Raw genomic sequence first — 27,398 nt, forward strand, 5'->3', positions numbered from 1 at the left:
CATTCCAGCCAAAATAGTGCTCCAGAATTCAATAGGTTCTTTCCCTTCCCTTCCTAGGCCTGTAGTGTTCCAAAACAATAATTTTCCACCATATAAGGAGTATCAGTATATTTAGAAGAAATTGCATAACAAATTATACCATCCATTTTCTTCTGTTACACTTGTGAAAATAGAAGTAGAGGTAAGGTTTTATCCTGAAGACGAGGTCCTACGTGTCATCGAAAAGCGTTGACTATTAACCTGTTTTAAAATAAAGTTTTGAAGAATATCATCTGCCATCCATTGGAAACATAGACGCAATTTCGCCACACTTGTGAAATTGAAATATTTGGGGCTGAAGCAATATTTTTGTGGGAAAAAATATGTTTTCATTTTTATGGCTCACTGTTTTAAAATTATGTGAAGCACCTGTGGATTTAAGATGCTCAGCACTCCTAGATAAGTTCCTTAACCCCTTCACCCCCAAGGGTGGTTTGCACGTTCATGACCGGGCCAATTTTTACAATTCTGACCACTGTACCTTTATGAGGTCATAACTCTGGAACGCTTCCATGGATCCCGGTGATTCTGACATTGTTTTCTCGTGACATATTGTACTTCATGTTAGTGGTAAAATTTCATTCAAATAACTTGCATTTATTTGTGAAAAAAATGGAAATTTGGCAAAAATTTTGAAAATTTCGCAATTTTCCAACTTTGAATTTTTATGCCCTTAAATCACAGAGATACGGCACACAAAAAACTTGATAACTAACATTTTCCACATGTTTACTTTACATCAGCACAATTTTGGAAACAAAATTTTTTTTTGTTAGGAAGTTATAAGGGTTAAAAGTTGACCAGTGATTTCTCATTTTTACAACACCATTTTATTTTTAGGACCACATCACATTTGAAGCCACTTTGAGGGGTCTATATGATAGAAAATACCCCAAAGTGACACCATTCTAAAAACTTCACCCCTTAAGGTGCTCAAAACCACATTCAAGAAATTTATTAACCCTTTAGGTGCGTCACAGGAATTTTTTTGAATATTTAAAAAAAAATGAACATCTAACTTTTTTCACAAAAAAAATAATTCAGGTTCAATTTTTTTTATTTTAACAAGGGTAACAGGAGAAATTGGACTGCAAAAGTTATTGTGCAATTTGTCCTGAGTACGGTGATACCTGATTTGTGGGGGGGAACGACTGTTTCGGCGCATGGCAGAGCTCCGAATGGAAGGAGCGCCATTTGACTTTTTCAATGCAAAATTGGCTGGAATTCAGATCGGACGCCATGTCACGTTTGGAGAGTCCCTGATGTACCTAAACAGTGGAAACCCCCTACAAGTGACCCCATTTTGGAAACTAGACCCCCCATTGGAACTTATCTAGATATGTGGTGAGAACTTTGAACCCACAAGGGCTTTACAGAAGTTTATAGCGTACAGCGGTACAATTAAAAAATCATGTTTTTTCCACAAAAATGATCTTTTCACCCCAATTTTTATTTTCCCAAGGGTAACAGGACCCTAAAAGTTATTGTGCAATTTGTCCTGAGTATGCTGATACCCCACATTTGGGGGTAAACCACTATTTGGGCGCATGGCAGAGCTCGGAAGGGAAGCAGCGCCATTTGACGTTTTTGGCTGGAATTGAGATCGGACATCATGTCGCGATTGGAAAAGCCCTGATGTAGCAAAACAGTGGAAACCCCCCACAAATGACACCATTTTGGAAACTAGACCCCCTAAGGAACTTATCTAGATGTGTGGTGAGAACTTTGAACCCCCCAAGGGCTTCACAGAAGTTTATAACATAAAGCCGTACAATTAAAAAATCATATTTTTTCCAGAAAAATGATCTTTTCACCCTCAATTCTTATTTTTCCAAGGGTAACAGCACCCTAAAAGTTATTGTGCAATTTGTCCTGAGTACGCTGACACCCCACATGTGGGGGTAAACCACTATTTGGGTGCATGGCAGAGCTCGGAAGGGAAGCAGCGCCATTTGATGTTTTTGGCTGGAATTGAGATCGGACACCATGTCGCGATTGGAAAACCCCTGATGTACCTAAACAGTGGAAACCCCCCACAAATGACACCATTTTGTAAACTAGACCCCCCCAAGGAACTTATCTAGATGTGTGGTGAGCACTTTGAACCCCCCAGTACTTCACAGAAGTTTATAATGCCCGGGCGTGAAAATAAAAAATTCGTATTTTTTCCACAAACATGATCTTTTAGTCACCTTTTTTTTATTTTCCCAAGGGTAACAGGAGAAATTGGACCCCAAAAGTTGTTGTCCAATTTGTCCTGAGTATGCTGATACCCCATATGTGGGAGAAAACTACTGTATGGGCACACGTCGGGGATCGGAAGGGAAGTAGTGATGTTTTGGAATGCAGACATTGATGGAATGGTCTGCGGGTGTCATGTTGCCTTTGGAGAGCCCCTAATGTACCTAAACAGTGGAAACCCCCCACAAATGACCCCATTTTCAAAACTAGACCCCCTAAGGAACTTATCTAGATGTGAGGTGAGCACTTTGAACCCCCACGGGCTTCACAGAAGTTTATAATGCCCGGGCATGAAAATAAAAAAATTGTATTTTTTCCACAAACATGATCAATTAGTCCCCAATTTTTTCATTTTCCCAAGGGTAACAGGAGAAATTGGACCACAAAAGTTGTTGTCCAATTTGTCATGAGTACGCTGACACCCATATGTCGGAGAAAACTACTGTATGGACACACGTCGGGGCTCGGAAGGGAAGCAGTGCCATTTTGGAATGCAGACTTTGATGGAATGGTCTGCGGGTGTCATGTGCGTTTGGAGAGCCCCTGATGTACCTAAACCATTGAAACTCCCCACAAGTGACCCCATTTTGGACACTAGACCCCCCACGGAACTTATCTAGATGTGTGGTGAGCACTTTGAACCCCCAAGTGCTTCACAGAAGTTTATAACGCTCGGACGTGAAATTAAAAAAATCATTTTTTTCCACAAAAATGATATTTTTGCCCCCAATTTTTTATTTTCCTAAGGGTAACAGGAGAAATTGGACCCCAAAAATTGTTTTGCAATTTGTCCTGAGTACGCTGGTACCCTACATGTGGGGGTAAAACACTGTTTGGGTGCATGGCAGAGCTTGGAAGGGAAGGAGCACCATATGACTTTTTCAACTCAGAATTGGCTGGAATTGAGATCAGACGCAATGTTGCATTTGGAGAGCCCCTGATGTGCCCAAACAGTGGAAACCCCCAATTCTAACTCCAACCCGAACCCCAACACACCCCTAACCCTAATCTCAGCCCTAACCCTAGCCCTAACCCAAGCCCTAACCCTAGCCCTAACCCTAACCCTAGCCCTAACCCTAACCCTAGCCCTAACCCTAGCCCTAGCCCTAACCCTAACCCTAATGGAAAAATGGAAATAAATACATTTTTTTAATTTTATTATTTTTCCCTAACTAAGGGGGTGATAACGGGGGGTTTGATTTACTATTTATGGCGGTTTTTATTTTTGACAGCTGTCGCACGCTAAAAGACGCTTTTTATTGTAAAAATAGTTTTTCCATCACCACATATTGAGAGCTATAATTTTTCCGTATTTTGACCCACCGAGTCATGTGATGTCTTATTTTTTGCGGGACGAGTTGACGTTTTTATTGGTACCATTTTCGGGCACGTGACATTTTTTGATCGCTTTTTATTCCGATTTTTGGGACGCAGAATGAACAAAAACCAGCGTTTCATGAATTTCTTTTGGGGGAGTACGTTTACACCGTTCCGCGTGCGGTAAAATTGATAAAGCGGTTTTATTCTTCGGGTCAGTACGGTTACAGCGATACCTCATTTAGGTCGTTTTTTTATGTTTTGTCGGTTTTATGCAATGAAAACTATTTTATATAAAAAATGATTATTTTTGCATCGCTTTATTCTGCGAGCTATAACTTTTTTATTTTTTCGCTGATGATGCTGTGTGGTGGCTCGTTTTTTGCGGGACAAGATGACGTTTTCAGCGGTACCATGGATATTTATATGCGTCTTTTTGATCGCGCGTTATTACACTTTTTGTTTGGCGGTATGATAATAAATCATTATTTTTTGCTTCGTTTTTTATTTTTATTTTTTAAGGGGTTCCCTAAAGGGGTTAACTAATGGGACAATTTTATAGGGCGGGTCGTTACAGACGCGGCGATACCTAATATGTGTACTTTTATTGTTTTGGGGTTTTTTTATTGGCAAAAAATGAATTTATTGGGGAATATTTTTTTTTTTTTTTACTAATTTATTTGGCGATTTTTTTAAAATTATTTTTACACTTTTTTTTTTATTTTTTTTTTACTTTATTACATAGTCCCAGGTGGGACATCACTGTCCTGTGACAGATCGCTGATCTGTCACATCACAGATCACTGTGACAGATCAGCAATCTGTCACAGGCATTGAAGAAGACTTCCTCTTGCCTGCGCTTTGCAGGCACTGAGGAAGCCAGCTTCCTGCAGGCCCCCGAAGGCCCCCGTCACCATCTTGGACTCTGGGGCCTGGAGGAAAGGAGCCCCCCGCAGCAGCGCTGCACATTGCGCTGCCGTGGGGGGGCTCAGGGAAGCACGGAGGGAGCCCCCTCCCTGCCGATGCTTCCCTTTAAATCCCGGTACACCGCGATCATGTTTGATCGCGGTGTTCAAGGGGTTAACGTGTCGGGGGCGGTCCGTGACCTCCCCTGACACATTGTGCCGGGTGTCAGCTGTGATAATCACCACGTGGGCGCCGCTGATCGCGGTAGACGTACTATCCCGTCCATGGGCATAGGGGCCCGGGTCCCATGGACGGGATAGTACGTCGGATGTCAGGAAGGGGTTAATGAGTGTAATTTCAAAAATTAAGTCACTTGTTTGAGGTTTCCACTGTTTACGCACATCAGGGGCTCTGCAATTGCAAAATGGTGTCCGCTATCTTTTCCAGCTAACTTTGCACTATGAAAGTCGAATGGTACTCCTTCTCTACCGAGCCCTGCTGTGCACTCAAATAGTACAAATAGAAGTTTTCCACCACATATGGAATATAGGTATACTCAGGAGAATTTCATAACAATTTATGCAGTAGATTTTCTCTTGTCACCATTGTGAAAATGACAACATTTTGGGAAAAAGCAACATATTTTGTGGGGAAAAATTAAAATGTTCATTTTTTTCTTCCATATTATTTTAATTCCTGTGAAGCATCTAAAGGGTTGGTAAACATTTTAAATGTGGTTTTGAGCACTTTGAGGAGTGCAGTTTTTAAAATAGCATAACTTTTGATTATTTTCTGTCAAGCAGGCCACTTAAAGTCATTTCAAATGTGATGTGGTCCCTCAAAAATTGGTTTTATAAATTTTGCTTGAAAAATGAAAAATTGCTAATAAACTTTTAACTCTTCCGTCTTCTTAACAAAAAAATAATGTTTCAAAAAAAGATGCTGATATAAAGTCCCGTGTTTGAGACTCTTAAATGAGGCTCCACGGACTTTAGTTGCATATTCGTATTTCCCAGGGAGCATTGGACCTAGGATTTCACTGGTTGAGCGCCTTTGCCGGCTGCCGCAGTGTTTTCTTTGACTGGTCTCCCTGAGTTCAGTGATTGTTTCGTGCTGATATAAAGTAGACATGTGCTAAATGTGTTTTATTATCTATTTTGTGTTGTATAATTATCTGGTTTAAATGACTAAAAATTCAAAGTTTGAAAAGTGTGAAATTGTCACTTTTTTGTCAAATTTTCAATATTCTCATAAATAAATGCAAATCAAGATGCCCAAAATTTACCACTTACATGAAATACAATGTGTCATGAAAAAGAAATGGCACGATCACTGAGTATGTTGAAGCATTTCAGAGTTATTACTTCTTAGGGTCCCGTTACACTAAGCGACGCACCAGTGATCCTGACAACGATATGACCTCATCAGGATCGCTGGTGTGTCACTATATGATCGCTGATGAGCTGTCAAACAGGCAGATCTCACTAGCGATCAGGACCAGCGACGACGTGCGTAACTTAGCCCGCGTGACACTTAGTTACCCGCTGTTTACCTTGGATACCACCTCCCAGAGCGAGCACGCTGGTATCCAGGGTACACAGCAGGTAACTAAGTGACGCGCCCGCTTAGTTACCCACTGTTTACCTTGGATACCAGCTCCCAGGGTCTGCTTACAGTGCTGGGAGCTCGCTGATTGATGGTCTACCGCTGCCACACGCAGCGATTCATGCTGGCCAGTGGGAGACCAATGATCAAAAAATGGCCCAGGACGTTCCTGCATGATCAGCGATACCCAGCGGGGGGGGCGGTCACTGATACGTGTCACACACAGCGAGATCGCTGTTGCGTCACAAAATCGGTGACTCATCAGCGATATAGCTAGCTATCTCCCTTAGTGTGAAGTACCCATTAAAGTGACACTGGTCAGAATTGTAAAATTTGTCTTGGTCAGGAAGGTGAAAATAGGCACAATGGTGAAGGAGTTAAAGAAATGGAGGCATAGTGCCTGGAATTTATAGTTAGATATTAATTGCAATGTAAAACATATAAGGGATCACTTTTGGGACCTTTTACACAGTTGTCTCCTATGGTGGCACAGCAGCCATTGCAGTTTTTTTAGTTCTGTATCTTAGCACTCATACTAAGTGGCAGGGGATCACGAAAAAGTTAAGGTTGGTCAAATACATTAGGTAGCTGTCAGTCAAATGCCATTTCTTCCAGCCCCCACATCCACAGTCTGCTCAGCTAAGTTCGCACATGGTCTAATAACGAAATTGCTTTTGGAAGGAGCTAAACCCTTTCCTGCAATGTATCTACAGATTGTGGTCAAACTCCAAGGAAACTTGCTCTACATTACATAAGATAGAAGCTATTATTGAAGGAGACTGACCACAGATAGAAAAAGCAAGTCCTTTGCAAACTTGCTTATTTTCGTGTAGTCTAACTAAAGTAATTTAATGACATGTAAATATCTCTTTAATGGTAAAAATCTGAAACAAATCTTTTATCAACAAGGTAAATAGACATGAAGTGAATTTTAAATCTGCAGCATAGGTCAATTTTTGTGCAGGTTTTTTTCTGGATTTTTTTCTGCAGCATGTGTATGAGATGAGACCAAATATAATACACTTTGCTTCTACTGTATTATATTTCAAATTCCCACCCTAAATTAACAGCATACCTGCCCATGTGATCAAATTCTAAGTAAGAATAATATATTTAATGCGATTTTTTATTTTTAGCTACAGTAGGTAATAAGCAACAATAAATAAATACTCTCTTTTTCCCACAACCACATGCAAGACTTCTCCCGTGCTTCCCCCATACTCTGAAACTCTCTGCTGCAACACATCAGACTCTCACCATCAACGGAAACCTTCATGAAGAACCTGAAGACCCACCTGTTCCAGCAAGCCTACAGCCTGCAATGATCCTCGGTCTACTGAACCAGCGCACGACCTGCTCTACCCTCTCCTACTGTAACCTCACCCATCCCTGTAGACTGTGAGCCCTCGCGGGCAGGGTCCCCTCTCCTTATGTACTTGTGTGTCCCTTATATTACACATGTTTATTATACTTGTCTATATTTCTCCTTTTCACATGTAAAGCGCCATGGAATAAATGGCGCTATATAAATGCATAATAATAATAATAATAATAATACTTGTAAGGTCTGTATAACATTAAGAACATGGAGAATTTTACATGATCACACTTTTTTTTAGTAATATATTTATAGGAATATTATTAATAATGTCATGCTGAATGAATATTCCTGAAGTCTGTTACTCTCTTGCATTACCATAGATCACCTTTGTTTTTATACAGTACATATTGGAAGCAAAGCTACTTGTAAAAACTGATTTCATAGCTGTCTCTTTTATTATACCCCCTGTGTGCTAGCCAATTACTGTACTGCTGTTAAAGTCAATCACTTAGATTTCTTGATTCTGGAAAGGTCTACTAAGGTCCTTGTTCATGCATGAAAACATGGAGAAAGCATATTTGTGATTCTTCCATCTCTTTCTACTGAGCAATCACTGTAGAAAAGAGAGGGGGAAGTCGTAAAATATTGTAACTTCCTCAAATGTCATAATCATTAAGATGCAACAAATTATAATATGCAATATTCGTATTATTATTTTCACTACTATCAACCTATAAGTTTCACATTGGAATCTGTTTTGGAACGTGTGAAGATTTTAAAGTTATATAGTCTCTCCTGTTCTTTGATATCCACTCAGGCCTATGACATAGTTCTAAATGGTACAGTTATTCTTGCATTGGGGCTTTCTTTATCTTAAAACTGTGATCAGTTTCCCAACAGATTGTTCATTTTGGCCTTCTATCCAGCAAATTCTTCAGTTTTTTTCCTCTGTGTAGAAACACAAATTGTCTTATTCTTGCAGCAACCATTCCCGTCTTCAACTCCTGACCCAGCTGCTCCCTCTTCCCTCAACCAGGCACATTTGCAGTGACCTGTGAGTCATGCAGAGAAAATTGACCTCCTGCTTCTACATGGAGCTTAGAAGGATTCAGCTAATCAGTTTTTAGTCATGTGATGTCATAGCTCTAATGTAAAAGAGAAGAATTAGCTGGGTAAAAAGGCAAAATGAGCAATTGTTAGTACACAGTGCTATATAATATGACAAATACAATAAATTAAGAGGATAAACATTTTGATGGAAGTGCTACTTTAATAATGACTGGACTTAAAAAATAATTAAATATTTTGCCTTGTATCTAATCATAAGGGTAAAATGTCACCTTTATATATTATATACATATTATGACATGAGATCTAAAAGGTATTAATCAACAGAAAACCTTGGAGCAGATGTATTAATCCAGTCTGATAAGAACACTTAATTCCCAATTACCATAAATTGTAAACATGTTACTGATCATCCATAAAAGCATTTAGTTATCTGATGAACAGATCTTTTATGCTGGCATAAAATGCATGATTGTCGGCAACATGTGTAAACAACCATTGTGTTGCTGAAAACATTATCCTGTATTGAGGCAAAATGAAAGTATTAACAATCCTTCTTCATATATTTTTGGTTGGCAGTCAATGGATCAGTAACTGAGCACTGATTAACTTGTATGTAGTTGATAGACAATCGTTAATGGGTCGGAATTGGCCTATTTAACTGGGTTTTTAGACTAAGTTGACATATTTTGCATTATTTTTGTGTTATTAAATTTTATTAAATTTTGCCTCATGCATCAGATGCCACCCTCCTTTCTGACTGAAACATACACTTTTTCTTTGAAGACATGCCCTTTGTTGAAAATGGTAAAAAAAATATCTAAAATATCTAACCCAATAAGTTTATTAGTATTTTGTCAGTAGTTGAGCTATGATTTGAGTGAATTTAAAATGTTCTACATTATCGTTGAATTGCTAGGGCAATGCCTTGTGAGACCAGCTCAGAAGAACATAATTTGCTTACTTCCATGCATCCAATAGTATCTGCAGCTAAGTGAGACCAGCTCATCATCATCATCATCATCATCATCATCATCATCAATACATCACTAACCTAGGTGTGTTCAGTACTTGCTACATCTAAAATGAGACATTTATACAAGTATATCTGGTTCTTAAAGGCATTTTCCCATGTACAAATTTGCACTAGCAAGCAATATGGATGTTATGGAAGGGGTACACCACTCTAGATTTTTATCTATGAGCCAGAACTGAAAACATCAACAAACATCAACTGTCTATCTACAGAATAAATTTGCAAATTTTCATTAATGGTAATAGAAGCAGATGAATGGGAGACACTGTAGAACAACAGAATACTATAAGACAGTTGATCAATGGGTTATTTATATTCTAAAATGTTCTTGTCCAAAAAAGAATGACTACATTGAAAAGTAAAGGCTCACGCTTATGTTAGACAGCTGATGGGTAGAGTTGAGCGACTTTGGTCGTATCGGGTTTCATGAAACAAAATTTTTTTCGGATGAAACTGGTCCGACTAGGGCAAAAAAAGTCCGAGTTTCGTCCGAAACCCGACCCCAATGCAAGTAAATGGGGATTAAAAGTCGGCATTGAGTGGATGAATGTCATCCGCTCAATGCCGACTTTTATTTGCCCTAGTCGGACCAGTTTCATCTGAAACAAATTTTGTTTCATGAAACCCGATCCGACCAAAGTTGCTCAACTCTACTGATGGGCAAAGAACTGACTCTTCCACACAAAGGAACATTCATCTCTGCTATGTGCTTTGGCCAGACTATTCTGGTGGTGGCTTATCCCCAGGGAAAACAAACGAATCTGCTGCTAAAATTCTTCTGGTTGGACCCTTCTCTCCCCCATCATTTTGTGTCACGGGAGAGTCAAGACATCCTTTTAGACATTAGTCTGTCAGCTGATCCGGATTATTTTGGAAGGATCGAATAACTTTGTGTGTATGTACATGTTAAGTTTTCGGCAAAAGTGTCACAGTTTGAAGTCCTAAATTCAGGATTAAATTATAATCATATAATTGTGATGTGGTGTTAATAAGATTGCCTTGCTTTTTTGTGATTTTTGTTTTATTTTTATGAACTTTTCAACTGCTTTTGATTTTCGAGTAGGGACTCGCAAGGCAACGAAGGCCTTTGACGTGGGTTGCGAGCTTGCATATTTTAGCTTGCATATTCAAGCCAACCATTATCGCAATATTTCCTTTTTTATGCAGGAGATGCAGCCAGGCCATTAATTGTTTATTGGGTAAATTGGGGTGTATTTCATGTGGAGTGCACTTATATAGTGCTGGGCAGCCCGCCTGATCTAATAGTCATCACTAATAGACTGTAAGCCAGACACTGTGCGTCACATGAACTGTGTGACTGGGGCCCTTTCCAAGCCTCATGGGGGTCTCCTGCATCCTTTAGTGCATTGGTATTGTGACCTGGTATTGGTAACTAAGGCTGTCTTTTTTTCTGTGATTTTTTTTTCTATTTTTATGTCCTTATCCAGGAGTTAAATTATAATAACTATAATTATATAATGACAACTGCATTAACATAACCTAAAAGATATCACCATTATAGAATTACTGTTTCATGTTTGGAAAATAGGCTTTTCTATGGGTCTGGAACTGCGCGGAAATAAACCGCAAAAAAACTGGCGTTTTTTGCGCAAAAAACTGGGCATTTTTTGCGCAAAAAACACGCAAAAATCGTGCAGAAAATGCGCGGAAAAAACGCGCGTTTTCTGGGAAGGATTCAGTATTGTATGCAGAAATTTTCTGCATACGTGTGCACATAGCCTAAATCTTTTATTTCTTCTTTAACAAAAACTTTTCTCTAATACAGTATATTCTATGTTAGTTTAAAGTAGAAATACTCCCATGATATTACGAGATAATTTTAGAATAAGCCACAGCACTCAGCACTGTGCCATGAGATGATGAATTTCTTCCAGCGTTTTTTTTTACTGATGCAGCACACATACAGTAACTTGGTTATTCCCCAGCACTGTTTCACTTTTATTGAGAACAGAGCTGTGCTCCCACTGATAATAATGATTCTTTCAAAAGACAGGTGAGCACCTGGTTTGAAATAAAGGCTTATTCATTTGCCGGTGTATACTTCCAACAAAAAGAGATTTTCCCAAGGGGATATTGCGCCGAGTTTCAATGAAAATGTGGAATTCACAGCCATGACTGTCTATGCCTTGGCATTTTATTTTTATTGTCAATAAAGAGATGCAAGCTGGATTTCTTTCTCATTCTACTTGTGCCTTTTTTTAAACCATTCAGTACTTTCCCTACAAAAGTAAAATCTTGCAAGTGAACAATATAAAAATATTACAGTCTCGTATTAATAATACGTTGATATGGAAACAACAATAAAAGGATAGAATTTATTGTTCTCAAGAATGGATCAAATAAAGAAGAAGTTGATACATTTATCTTGGTTGAGATACAGTTTTATTGCGTTTTACCTTTTTGCTACAATGTTGTTATACTTTTCCAACTGTGATATAAAAATTGATATTGTGTTTTATTAGGACATCTTTCTTGAAAAGCATGATCTCATTCATTTTAGAACTGGCTCGTTGGCCCAGTGATTTCTTGTAATTTGCAAATGCAGGAAAAATAAAAGTCCTTATGTTTTAGAAACCCCTTGCTGGTCCTTCTGGTTTAGCATATAGGCACAGAGGAAAACATTTGTCTAAAACATGGGATAAATGCAGTGTATATATATATATATATATACACTCACTGGCCACTTTATTAGGTACACCATGCTAGTAAGGGGTTGGACCCCCTTTTGCCTTCAGAACTGCCTCAATTCTTCGTGGCAGAGATTCAACAAGGTGCTGGAAGCATTCCTCAGAGATTTTGGACCATATTGACATGATGGCATCACACAGTTGGCGCAGATTTGTCGGCTGCACATCCCTGATGCGAATCTCCCGTTCCACCACATCCCAAAGATGCTCTATTGGATTGAGATCTGGTGACTGAGGAGGCCATTTGAGTACAGTAAACTCATTGTCATGTTCAAGAAACCAATCTGAGATGATTCGAGCTTTATGACATGGCGCATTATCCTGCTGAAAGTAGCCATCAGATGTTGGGTACATTGTGGTCATAAAGGGATGGACATGGTCAGCAACAATACTCAGGTAGGCTGTGGCGTTGCAACGATGCTCAATTGGTACCAAGGGGCCCAAAGAGTGCCCAGAAAAAATTCCCCACACCATGACACCACCACCACCAGCCTGAACCGTTGATACAAGGCAGGATGGATCCATGCTTTCATGTTGTTTACGCCAAATTCTGACCCTACCATCCGAATGTCGCAGCAGAAATCGAGACTCATCAGACCAGGCAACGTTTTTCCAATCTTCTACTGTCCAATTTCGATGAGCTTGTGCAAATTGTAGCCTCAGTTTCCTGTTCTTAGCTGAGAGGAGTGGTACCCAGTGTGGTCTTCTGCTGCTGTAGCCCATCTGCCTCAAAGTTCGACGCACTGTGCGTTCAGAGATGCTCTTCTGCCTACCTTGGTTGTAACGGGTGGCAATTTGAGTTACTGTTGCCTTTCTATCAGCTCGAACCAGTCTGCCCATTCTCCTCTGACCTCTGGCATCAACAAGGCATTTCCGGCCACAGAACTGCCGCTCACTGGATTTTTTTTTCTTTTTCGGACCATTCTCTGTAAACCCTAGAGATGGTTGTGCGTGAAAATCCCAGTAGATCAGCAGTTTCTGAAATACTCAGACCAGCCCTTCTGGCACCAACAATCATGCCACGTTCAAAGGCACTCAAATCACCTTTCTTCCCCATACTGATGCTCGGTTTGAACTGCAGGAGATTGTCTTGACCATGTCTACATGCCTAAATGCACTGAGTTGCTGCCATGTGATTGGCTGATTAGAAATTAAGTCTTAACACACAGTTGGACAGGTGTACCTAATAAAGTGGCCAGTGAGTGTATATATATATATATACAGTGGGGCAAAAAAGTATTTAGTCAGTCAGCAATAGTGCAAGTTCCACCACTTAAAAAGATGAGAGGTGTCTGTAATTTACATCATAGGTAGACCTCAACTATGGGAGACAAACTGAGGAAAAAAAATCCAGAAGATCACATTGTCTGTTTTTTTTTCATTTTATTTGCATATTATGGTGGAAAATAAGTATTTGGTCAGAAACAAGCAATCAAGATTTCTGGCTCTCACAGACCTGTAACTTCTTCTTTAAGAGTCTCCTCTTTCCTCCACTCATTACCTGTAGTAATGGCACCTGTTTAAACTTGTTATCAGTATAAAAAGACACCTGTGCACACCCTCAAACAGTCTGACTCCAAACTCCACTATGGTGAAGACCAAAGAGCTGTCAAAGGACACCAGAAACAAAATTGTAGCCCTGCACCAGGCTGGGAAGACTGAATCTGCAATAGCCAACCAGCTTGGAGTGAAGAAATCAACTGTGGGAGCAATAATTAGAAAATGGAAGACATACAAGACCACTGATAATCTCCCTCGATCTGGTGCTCCACGCAAAATCCCACCCCGTGGGGTCAGAATGGTCACAAGAACGGTGAGCAAAAATCCCAGAACCACGCGGGGGGACCTAGTGAATGAACTGCAGAGAGCTGGGACCAATGTAACAAGGCCTACAATAAGTAACACACTACGCCACCATGGACTCAGATCCTGCAGTGCCAGACGTGTCCCACTGCTTAAGCCTGTACATGTCCGGGCCCGTCTGAAGTTCACTAGAGAGCATTTGGATGATCCAGAGGAGTTTTGGGAGAATGTCCTATGGTCTGATGAAACCAAACTGGAACTGTTTGGTAGAAACACAACTTGTCGTGTTTGGAGGAAAAAGAATACTGAGTTGCATCCATCAAACACCATACCTACTGTAAAGCATGGTGGTGGAAACATCATGCTTTGGGGCTGTTTCTCTGCAAAGGGGCCAGGACGACTGATCCGGGTACATGAAAGAATGAATGGGGCCATGTATCGTGAGATTTTGAGTGCAAACCTCCTTCCATCAGCAAGGGCATTGATGATGAAACGTGGCTGGGTCTTTCAACATGACAATGATCCAAAGCACACCGCCAGGGCAACGAAGGAGTGGCTTCGTAAGAAGCATTTCAAGGTCCTGGAGTGGCCTAGCCAGTCTCCAGATCTCAACCCTATAGAAAACCTTTGGAGGGAGTTGAAAGTTCGTGTTGCCAAGCGAAAAGCCAAAAACATCACTGCTCTAGAGGAGATCTGCATGGAGGAATGGGCCAACATACCAACAACAGTGTGTGGCAACCTTGTGAAGACTTACAGAAAACGTTTGACCTCTGTCATTGCCAACAAAGGATATATCACAAAGTATTGAGATGAAATTTTGTTTCTGACCAAATACTTATTTTCCAACATAATATGCAAATAAAATGAAAAAAAAACAGACAATGTGATTTTCTGGATTTTTTTTTCTCAGTTTGTCTCCCATAGTTGAGGTCTACCTATGATGTAAATTACAGACGCCTCTCATCTTTTTAAGTGGTGGAACTTGCACTATTGCTGACTGACTAAATACTTTTTTGCCCCACTGTATATAGCGTTTGCACTAGAAAGGAGAATATCGATCTGTGTGTTATCGAGTTTGAGTCCAATTTCTTGACATTTTCAGAAACACTTTTCAATTAGTGATGATATGGAAAAATGCCATTTTGATGAAACATGAAGGGCTGGTACAGTGCCTTGCGAAAGTGTTTGGCCCCCTGGAACTTTTCAACCTTTTCCCACATATAATGCTTCAAACATAAAGATCTCAAATGTAAATGTTTGGTGAAGAATCAACAACAAGTGGGACACAATTGTGAAGTTGAATGAAATTTATTGGTTATTTTACATTTTTGTTGAAATTCAAAAACTGAAAAGTGGGGCGTGCAATATTATCCGGCCCCTTTAACTTAATACTTTGTTGCGCCACCTTTTGCTGCGATTACAGCTGCAAGCCGCTTGGGGTATGTCTCCATCAGTTTTGTACATTGAGACACAGAAATTCTTGCCCATTCTTCCTTGGCAAACAGCTCAAGTTTAGTGAGGTTTGATGGATATCGTTTGTGAACAGCAGTTTTCAGCTCTTTCCACAGATTCTCGATTGGATTCAGGTCTGGACTTTGACTTGGCCATTCTAACACCTGGATATGTTTATTTGTGAACCATTCCACTGTAGATTTGTTTTATGTTTGGGATCATTGTCTTGTTGGAAGACAAATCTCCGTCCCAGTCTCAGGTCTTTTGTAGACTCCAACAGGTTTTCTTCAAGAATGGTCCTGTATTTGGCTCCATCCATCTTCCCATCAATTTTAACCATCTTCCCTGTCCCTGCTGAAGAAAAGCAGGCCCAAACCATGATGCTGCCACCACCGTGTTTGACAGTGGGGATGGTGTGTTCAGGGTGATGATCTGTGTAGCCTTTATGCCAAAGAAGAAAAAAAAAAAACAGCTCACCTTAATAGCCTGTGAAGCGGGGAAGCACGGAGGAAGCCATGGATTTTTCATGGATAATAATGAAGAGAAAAAAAGATAGATTTTCCAGCTCAAAGCTTTGAGAAAGAACAGTGTTCTGTTCGAAACACGTAGCCTTATCTCACACCATGTGAACTGCTGTCTATTTTTTCATGATGTTTTATCTACAATAAATTGGAATTTTTTTGGAAGCTGGAAAATCTTCCTCTTTCCTCTTTTTTAGCCTTTATGCCAAACATATCATTTGGCATTGTTGCCAAAAAGTTCGATTTTGGTTTCATCTGACCAGAGCACCTTCTTCCACATGTTTGGTGTGTCTCCCAGGTGGCTTGTTGCAAGCTTGAAATGACACTTTTTATGGATATCTTTGAGAAATGGCTTTCTTCTTGCCACTCTTCCATAAAGGCCAGATTTGTGCAGTGTATGACTGATTGCTGTGCTATGGGCAGACAGTCCCACCTCAGCTGTAGATCTCTGCAGTTCATCCAGAGTGATCATGGGCCTCTTGGCTGCATCTCTGATCAGTCTTCTCCTTGTTTTAGATGAAAGTTTAGAGGGACTGCCGGGTCTTGGTATATTTGCAGTGGTATGATTCTCCTTCCATTTCAATATGATTGCTTGCACAGTGCTCCTTGGGATGTTTATAGTTTTGGAAATCATTATGTATCCAAATCCAGCTTTAAACTTCTCCACAACAGTATCACGGACCTGCCTGTTGTGTTCCTTGGTCTTCATGATGCTCTCTGTGCTTCAAACAGAACCCTGAGACTTTCACAGAGCAGGTGCATTTATACGGAGACTTGATTACACACAGATGGATTATATTTATCATCAGTAGTCATTTAGGACAACATTGGATCATTCAGAGATCTACAATTAACTTCTGGGGTGAGTTTGATGCAATGAAAGTAAAGGGGCCGAATAATATTGCACGCCCCACTTTTCAGTTTTTGACTTTCCGCAAAAATTTAAAATAACCAATAAATTTCGTTCGTTCAACTTCACAATTGTGTTCCACTTGTTTATTCTTCACCAAAAATTTACATTTGGTATCTTTATGTTTGAAGCATGATATATGGGGAAAGGCTGAAAAGTTCCAGGGGGCTGAATTCTTTTGCAAAGCACTGTATATGGTAAAATACCCAACAATGAATATTTGTCTCACAGCTCACCTTTCCAACTATGGTGCTGCTTGCTATCTGGTCCTCAAGGCCTCTTCTTTCAATCATCACATACCCCATCTGCCTGTTCTTCACTGAAGGCCAGGACTTGAGGCCCTGACCAAGCCTCAAGAATCTCTGTGCATCATACATTTGCAATGTTATGATGTTTCAACTTACAATGTACAATTAACCCTTGAGGTTTGAAAGCGGTCATGGACTATAGTGAAAGACAAGCAAATGAAGCATACAACAGCTGAAAGAAAATGACATGAGGACTGGGCAAAAGTCCCTCAGAAGAGGTGATTGATGAGGTATTAGATTTTTTTATTTTTACTTTTTTTTTAAAACTTTCCTTTATTATGCTCCTGGATCTCAAAAGCTCCCAGAGCATAATAGGGAACTCTCAATGTGCAGCAATCCACTAAAGGCCCCGTTACACATAACAATGTCCCAGCGATCCCATCAACGATCTGACATGGATGGGATCAATGGGACATCATTAGGCTGATCGCTGCTGAGCTGTCACATAGACAGCCCCTCCAGCGATCAGGACCAGCAAGCAAGCTGGTTTCCAAAGTAAACAGTGGGTATCTAAGAGCCGCGCAGCTCTTGGATACCCGCTGTTTACCCTGGAAACCAGAGTGCATGCTGGCTTCAAAGGTAAACAGTGGGTAACTAAGAGCCGTGTGGCTCTTAGATACCCGCTGTTTACATTGGAAACCGGCGTCCAGCGTCGCTGATCGCTGGTCTCTCGCTGCCACAGGCGCTAGCGAGATCGCTGTGGCGCCACAAAATCAGCGATCTCGCTGGTGATATCGCTGTGTGTGACGGGGCTTAAGCTGCAAATCAAATTTCCTGGAAAAATCTGCGCAAACAAGCTATTCAAATTTCAAATGATCCTCTCATCACTAGTTAGCTCAAAATAAGAGCTTGATGGGTGTGTGCATAATTTAAGTTATAGGGTTTAATAGTCTTTGGTTCCATTGCACTTTTCCAGGCCATTGTCATTTATTGCCACTTTTAACTTATTCAATTTGCTGAATACTAATTATCCAGTGAGTACATATCACTGATAAAAGTCTTTGAATCAGCAGATGCTAATGGAGACAAGTAGACCAAATAATTAATGGATGAATATTGAAAGGTATTCAGTGATTGACCATTTAGTAGTGCATCTTGCCTGTAGAGCACAATACTCGTATTGTACTGTACACGTGCTATGATGAAGGAAACCATTTTTTCAACTGTACTTTATACTATACCAAAACGCTGAAGTACTGTATTTCCTGCCCTCTACATTTAAAGTAACCACCTTTCAGTAGTTGACTTGTTCTGGTTTGCTTCATCTAAATTAGTAATTAGTTTATTCTTCTTTCCTTAGGCATTTCTTGTTGATATGTCATAAATTGGAATAAACCGTATTTCATGTTTTTTTTTAAAGATTTCTACAAAATCTGAAATGTAAAAAAAACTGTCTATTTTTTAGATTTATAATATACTAACTGAAGAGCCCGGCGTATAACAAATTATAATGATTATATTGCACATAAATTGTCGCTGTATGTCATCTCCTCCTGTATATAATGTATACCTGTGTGTCATCTCCTACTTTATATATTGCATACCTGTGTGTCATCTCTTGTATATAGTACACCTGTATGTCATCTCCCCTGTATATAGTGTATACCTATGTGTCATCTCCTCCTTTATATATTGTATACCTGTGTGTCACCTCCTCCTGTATATAGTATATACCTGTATGTCATCTCCCCTGTATATAGTGTATACCTGTGTGTCATCTCTTCCTGTACATAGTATATACCTGTATGTCATCTCCCCTGCATATAGTATATACCTGTATGTCATCTCCCCTGTATATAGTATATACCTGTATGTCATATCCCCTGTATATAGTATATACCTGTATGTCTTCTCCCCTTTATATAGTGTATACCTTTATGTCATCACCCCTATAAATAGTGTATACCTGTATGTCATCTCCCCTGTATAAAATATATACCTGTATGTCATCTCCCCCTGTATATAGTATATACCTGTATGTCATCTCCCCTGTATATAGTATATACCTGTATGTCATATCCCCTGTATATAGTATATACCTGTATGTCTTCTCCCCTTTATATAGTGTATACCTTTATGTCATCACCCCTATAAATAGTGTATACCTGTATGTCATCTCCCCTGTATAAAATATATACCTGTATGTCATCTCCCCCTGTATATAGTATACACCTGTATGTCATCTCCAGGTTCCCTCCGATCTGTCTACAGTGGAGGCACAGTGTCCCTGCAGCACAGAGCATTTCAGTGTGGCAGTTCCATCCCCTGAGTGTAATACCATTTAGTTAGAAATTGTAAAGAAGGACTAATTTAGAGTGGCATTAGTTGTAGCTGTATGAATAAGTTTAATGTGAAACAGGCATTGTCAGGTTGGCGCTGTTACACCGATTAAAATGATACCTGGGTTGGAGAAATCCGTCTTGTGTTTCTTTTTTTGATCTGTGTTTGAGTTTTTAAGTTAATGAGATGCTTCATGCTAGACAAAGAGAAGTTCCTGATTCTGGGCAGCCCCTGCAGACTGTGTCAGAGGGTGGTCTGTGTCGGCATGGTAATAAATTGTGTTATTTCCAGCTTTACAGAAGGACGATAACACCATAGATATGATAAGACTAATAGGCCTCAGTTACCACAACTGTCTACAAGGAAAACTGTTTGCTCATAGCAGCCAATCACAGCACAGCTTTCATCTTTTAAACAGCTCTAGTGAAATGAAAGATGCTTAGTAATTGGTTGCTATGGGCAACACAGGCAGTGTAACCTGTTGTGGTCAAGAAGGTATGCATATGAAATATATATATTATATATATATATATATTAGATTAACAAGAAAAACCTGGAACAGCACCAAACCAATGCCTTGTTGAAGTGCACACTTCTCCAACCAGTGTTCAATTGGCATAGCTGGATAAGTAGCAAAAACAGGGAAACAGCACATGAAGTTAAAAAAAATGAACTTTAATGCCCAATGGCGTGGCAACGTTTCGGATGTGAAATCCTTTTTCAAGCTTGAAAAAGGATTTCACATCTGAAACGTTGCCACACCATTGGGCATTAAAGTTCACTTTTTCTGCTTTCATGTGCTGTTTCCCTGTTTTTTTGCTACATATATCAGATTAGATATTTATTTTATATATGTATATATATATAATATTAGATATTTATTATATATGGCTTTGCGTGTGGAGTGAGTGTGGCTATGTGGAGTGGGCATGGCTTGATACACACACACATACATACATACATACTGTTAGGCGTCGGATTACTGTCGCTGCACAGAGAGAATCCCGAGCCTTACTTCCAGCGGTCTCCCATTCCTCTCCAGCTGCAGAGGAGGTTGCTCAGCAGACTCGTCATTCCAGGCGCTCTGCCCAGACCAGCTCAGTGGGTTTGCTTGCTGCTGCCACCTCTGGCGCAGCTATGACTATACATGCTGCTCAGCAGCGAGATTCTCCAGGGACTAAGTCCCCATGTCGGGCCACTGAGCATGCCCGTGGAGTGATCTCCCATTGGAGATTGAAGGTCACGTGCTCAGGTCCTGCTCCTGTTCAGATTTGCCCATCCGAGAAGCCAGGAAGGTCCCGGACGCTCGCGGCTATAAAAGGTTTGCATGGCCGCTCGGCCATGTGCTAGGATAAGATTGTATTTACAGACTATGTGGAGTGAGTGATGTATGCACGCATGAATGTCTCTGGTGAATGACTCATTAAGAAACCCCTACCCTTGGTACGCATGTGTTGTGCAGCCTAGCCTGCTAGCACCCAGGCTTAGGTGTAGGTAGAACAGAGGTTGAGTCAGGCATCAGTCCTCACCAGGGACTCGGCACACCTCAGTGCACGTGCTCCATAGCCAGCGTCTATAGCGGCGTTCGCGGAAGCGATGCCGCACGTTCAGTGGGCCTAGAAGGAGTCTAACCCCGTGTCCTTGGGGTAGAGTTCTGTGGCCGTACACTGTGCGCTCTTTTGGCTGGGCTCTGTGTGCTTAACAGGCTCCAGCATTTACGTTCAGTGGTTGTGCGGCTCTGTGCATTAACAGAGTTTGCCCCTGTTCACATTGGGTGAGGTAACCCATGTGTGACTGGTTTCACACCGCTTAATTCTTCCGCCATTACTTAGGAGCAGTGTACCACCTCTGCATGGTGGATCCCGGGCTGCGAACGCACCTACTATTATTTTATAATTTGGTGCGTTCCACCAGCACTAACACATACACTCAGTTTTATATATACAGTGGGGCAAAAAAGTATTTAGTCAGTCAGCAATAGTGCAAGTTCCACCACTTAAAAAGATGAGAGGCGTCTGTAATTTACATCATAGGTAGACCTCAACTATGGGAGACAAACTGAGAAAAAAAAATCCAGAAAATCACATTGTCTGCTTTTTTTTCATTTTATTTGCATATTATGGTGGAAAATAAGTATTTGGTCAGAAACAAGAAATCAAGATTTCTGGCTCTCACAGACCTGTAACTTCTTCTTTAAGAGTCTCCTCTTTCCTCCACTCATTACCTGTAGTAATGGCACCTGTTTAAACTTGTTATCAGTATAAAAAGACACCTGTGCACACCCTCAAACAGTCTGACTCCAAACTCCACTATAGTGAAGACCAAAGAGCTGTCAAAGGACACCAGAAACAAAATTGTAGCCCTGCACCTGGCTGGGAAGACTGAATCTGCAATAGCCAACCAGCTTGGAGTGAAGAAATCAACTGTGGGAGCAATAATTAGAAAATGGAAGACATACAAGACCACTGATAATCTCCCTCGATCTGGTGCTCCACACAAAATCCCACCCCGTGGGGTCAGAATGATCACAAGAACGGTGAGCAAAAATCCCAGAACCACGTGGGGGGACCTAGTGAATGAACTGCAGAGAGCTGGGACCAATGTAACAAGGCCTACCATAAGTAACACACTACGCCACCATGGACTCAGATCCTGCAGTGCCAGACGTGTCCCACTGCTTAAGCCTGTACATGTCCGGGCCCGTCTGAAGTTTGCTAGAGAGCATTTGGATGATCCAGAGGAGTTTTGGGAGAATGTCCTATGGTCTGATGAAACCAAACTGGAACTGTTTGGTAGAAACACAACTTGTCGTGTTTGGAGGAAAAAGAATACTGAGTTGCATCCATCAAACACCATACCTACTGTAAAGCATGGTGGTGGAAACATCATGCTTTGGGGCTGTTTCTCTGCAAAGGGGCCAGGACGACTGATCTGGGTACATGAAAGAATGAATGGGGCCATGTATCGTGATATTTTGAGTGCAAACCTCCTTCCATCAGCAAGGGCATTGATGATGAAACGTGGCTGGGTCTTTCAACATGACAATGATCCAAAGCACACCGCCAGGGCAACGAAGGAGTGGCTTCGTAAGAAGCATTTCAAGGTCCTGGAGTGGCCTAGCCAGTCTCCAGATCTCAACCCTATAGAAAACCTTTGGAGGGAGTTGAAAGTCCGTGTTGCCAAGCGAAAAGCCAAAAACATCACTGCTCTAGAGGAGATCTGCATGGAGGAATGGGCCAACATACCAACAACAGTGTGTGGCAACCTTGTGAAGACTTACAGAAAACGTTTGACCTCTGTCATTGCCAACAAAGGATATATCACAAAGTATTGAGATGAAATTTTGTTTCTGACCAAATACTTATTTTCCACCATAATATGCAAATAAAATGAAAAAAAAACAGACAATGTGATTTTCTGGATTTTTTTTTCTCAGTTTGTCTCCCATAGTTGAGGTCTGCCTATGATGTAAATTACAGACGCCTCTCATCTTTTTAAGTGGTGGAACTTGCACTATTGCTGACTGACTAAATACTTTTTTGCCCCACTGTATAGATGAAGAACATGGGCATTAGAATCGAGGTTACAAAGATCCTGAATGGTGCTTATATAGCCTAAGTAAAAAGCTAGAGATGTATCTACCAGCCACAAATATAAAACCCAAATAATAGTAACATAACCTTTGGCAAAAAAAATGTGCCTCGAGTCTCTACAAATTATTGTCTCATAACTTGTCTGGTACCATGCTACTATATTTTTGAACATGGCAGTGTCTTCTTTTTTATTTATAAAACCAATGTAACTGTCAGGATCAAAATCTTCTGAAAGTCAGTTCATTACATTTTTTTCTGAATGACATGGTTCTGCTTTTATTTTTATTGTATCCAATATGTTTGTCAGTAGAGCTTTGAAAATCTGCAGTTAGTTATTATGGTTTCAAGTATGAACAAATTAAAAAAAGCAGAAAAATCGCAGTGTAAGTGCAAAAAACAAGTGCATTTTTAATATTTTGTTTTACTCGAGGCAAAGTCATAACAGTCATGTATCAAAGGATTCAACTATATCTTGTAAGCTGCTTTCTATCATTTCTAAATAAATATTATGCAGTTTATTTTTTTTTTCAGAATTGCCAGAGGTTTTTCAGACAGCTGATATTTTTCCTCAATAAATGGTACTTAAAACTGTTTTTGTCTCATGTCTAATGCCTTTCATAGGGTAACTTTTCTTGTTTGGATATGTTTAGTATTATTTCTTTTATTTATCAAAGACATGTTTGGTGATGAAAAGTTTGAAATTCATTTTTTTAGTGTCTACGGAGCACAAGTGTGAAATGTAAAAGTCATTATTTTATAAATAGACTATGTGACTTATGGGCAAAGACCCCAGTATCTAGGGCAAATCAAAAATAAACAAGTGAAACAGCACAGACCTTGTAAGGATATATTGTCCTCTATGAAATAGACTTTAAGCACAAACACTAGCCAATATATAAAAATATGATTTAACTCTTTCTTATCAATGCTGAATCAGTTAATGAGGAATGTAAGATAGTTCTTCAAGACAATCACATAGAAACAAATAAATAGCAATTATTTTTCATATTTAATATTTATATTTCAACAAGATTATATTTCTTGCTACCTAAGTGATTCAATGGGGTGGAAAGAGCAAAAATTATAATAACGATTATTATGGATTTGTCATGAATTCTATGAAAATCTGGTATGGTAGCAGGAGATTTCAGGCTAGCCAAATTATTATTGTGATTCATGACTCAATAGCATGAGGTAGTCAAGGATAATAAAGATCATGATACATCAGTCATTAATTTTGCCAAAAGGACAGCTATAGTGCAAAAATGAATTAAGTCTTTAGTGAGGTCTTGGGTTTCAATGGTTAATATAATAATTTAAGGGGTTGTCCGAACGGGAGAACTGGCTGATTCCTGCAAGTCCCTGGAACTTGTCTCTGAAGAGTCCTATTTGATAGTTGAACATGCATTCTTTGAAAGGATGAATTTTAGAACAAAATTCTCAGGATTTATAGGAGTCTGTGAGGTGTGACCTTCAATTAGCAACATTTATAAGCCACTCTGGGGCTACATGTTGTTAGGATTGGCAGAACGCGCCAAATAAGAAATTATAATAAGGTATGTTCGCAACCCGTGGTCCACCATACTAGCACAATGGCGAAGCAAGGCTGCGAGAAAGCGCTTAAAGCACACTGAGTTAAATGTCACTCAGTGTACACAGAGTGCAAAGTAACAAGCTCTTTTACACCATAGAGTCAAACTATGAAGCAAAGCAAAAAGGACTATACCCTGATAGACCAGACATCCTCCGTGAAGCTCCACTCACGGCTGCACCTACTCCAGTCAGCTCCTCCTCCGTTGGCATGTGGCGGCCTGCGTACCCTATCTTTAGCATTCGGTATGCAGGCCATGCCGCAGTATGCGGATGCCGCCGCATACATCATTTTGATGGTGTGGTGACCTAAATCAAACGCAACGCTTGATGCTGGAGGAGCTGACTGGAGGAGGTGCTGCTGTGGGTGGAGCTTCATGGAGGACGTCTGCATCCCTCCGCAGCTCCAGGGTATGCAAATGTGAAAATATCCTTAGACTGTACAGGCATATAGAAAAATACTAATTGAGATCCCTATAACTTAACCCCCCAAAGGAAGACTAAGCTGGTGGTTGACCCTGCTCTGACACATGGTGTGCTTTAGCATGCGCATCTGAGGACACCCGCTGCAGATGCTAAGTTCAAGCTGGAGTTCCCACCCTACACTGCCTGTCTAGACAAACACTTGCAGTGCTATTAGCGGCACACAGGGTGTTAAAATAGCCACCAACACACCACACACAAGATACTAGCGCACAGGCATAGGCCATTGAGAGCTTTTTATAACTTGCTCAAGTCCAGACAGACAGGACCTTGCCTGTGGACCAATCTGAAGTTGCCACATCACCAGAGCACCTGACGTCTGAGCACCAATGGGAAGGCACCATATCATGGAAATGCTCAGTAGGATGAAATCTGGACTTAGGCTCCAGGGCACAGCACTGCACATGTAAATTAGTAGTCACCATAGGCTTAGCTGGAGGGCCAGCAGTAGCTACACATGCAGCATGAACCTGGGCAAGGTGCTGGGACCGAAGTCTGTGCTGAGCAGTCATCCCAGCGGCTGAGCCTAACTGGGAGACCACACCACCAGACAATGATTGAGATCCATCCTGTGAAGCGGGAGAATCCCGGCGCCAAACACATTATCTTGCTAATTTTGATAACCCTTTTTAACAAACTGTTACAATTCATTATGATTATTCAAGTTCTTCACTTTTGCATACTTGTTTTAACCTGATAATGACCAAATGTAGTAAATTATTGGCAATTGTTCCTGGGTTTTAATTCTGCGCTATTGTAAATTTATGGTTTGGGGCTAAAGCTCTTGATCCTGAAATCTAGAAGGGGTAGGGTGCTTCTCCAGCTCTCAGACACAGCTGGGGACTTGGAGAGAAAACATGAGTGATTTATCACCACTTCGGTCTAAAATTTTGCCAGGTACATACAGTGGGTACAGAAAGTATTCAGACCCCTTTCAATTTTTCACTCTTTGTTTCATTGCAGCCATTTGGTAAATTCAAAAAAGTTCATTTTTTATTAATGTACACTCTGCACCCCATCTTGACTGAAAAACTGAAATGTAGAAATGTATGCAAATTTATTAAAAAAGAAAAACTGAAATATCACATGGTCATAAGTATTCAGACCCTTTTCTCAGACACACATACTTAAGTCACATGCTGTCCATTTCCTTGTGATCCTCCTTGAGATGGTTCTGCTCCTTCATTGGAGTCCAGCTGTGTTTAATTAAACTGATAGGACTTGATTTGTAAAGGCACACATCTGTCTATATAAGACCTCACAGTGCATGTCAGACCAAATGAGAATCATGAGGTCAAAGGAACTGGCTAAGGAGCTCAGAGACGGCACACATCTGGCCAAGTTTACAAAAGAATTTTTGCAGTACTCAAGGTTCCTAAGAGCACAGTGGCCTTCATAATCCTTAAATGGAAGAAGTTTTGGACCACCAGAAGTCTTCCTAGACCTGGCCGTCCAGCCAAACTGAGAAATCATGGGAGAAGAGCCTCGGTGAGGGAGGTAAAGAAGAAGCCCAAGATCACTGTGGCTGAGCTCCACAGATGCATTAGGGAGATGAGAGAAAGTTCCACAAAGTCAACTATCACTGCAGCCCTCCACCAGTCGGACCTTTATGGCAGAGTGGCCTGACAGAAGCCTCTCCTCAGTGCCAGACATATGAAAGCCCGCATAAAGTTTGCTAAAAAAAAAAACACATGAAGGACTCCCAGACTATGAGAAATAAGATTCTCTGGTCTGATGAGACGAAGATAGAACTTTTTGGTGATAATTCTAAGCAGTATGTGTGGATAAAACCAGGCACTGCTCATCACCTGCCCTATAAAATGCCAACAGTGAAACATGGTCATGGCAGAATCATTCTATGGGGGTGTTTTTCAGCTGCAGGGACAGGATGACTGGTTGCAATTGAAGGAAACATGAATGCGGCCAAGTACAGAGATATCCTGGATGAAAACCTCTTCCAGAGTGCTCTGGACCTCAGACTTGGCCAAAGGTTCACCTTCCAACAAGACAATGACCCTAAGCACACAGCTAAAATAACAAAGGAGTGGCTTCAGAACAACTGTGTGGAGTACAGCACGCAAGCATCCCATAAGCAAAGCATCACAGAAGATAAGCATCCAGCAAAACGGCAGTTATACATGGCATGGAATTAACATTCATCTTCTCTCTCTTCACACAGGTAATCAACTGAGCCACCCTGCATGTATTTACTCCATT

This window comes from Dendrobates tinctorius, unplaced genomic scaffold (assembly GCF_039654945.1).
Source record: "Dendrobates tinctorius isolate UK_male_01 unplaced genomic scaffold, ASM3965494v1 ptg000026l, whole genome shotgun sequence".
Taxonomy (NCBI): Eukaryota; Metazoa; Chordata; class Amphibia; order Anura; family Dendrobatidae; genus Dendrobates; species Dendrobates tinctorius.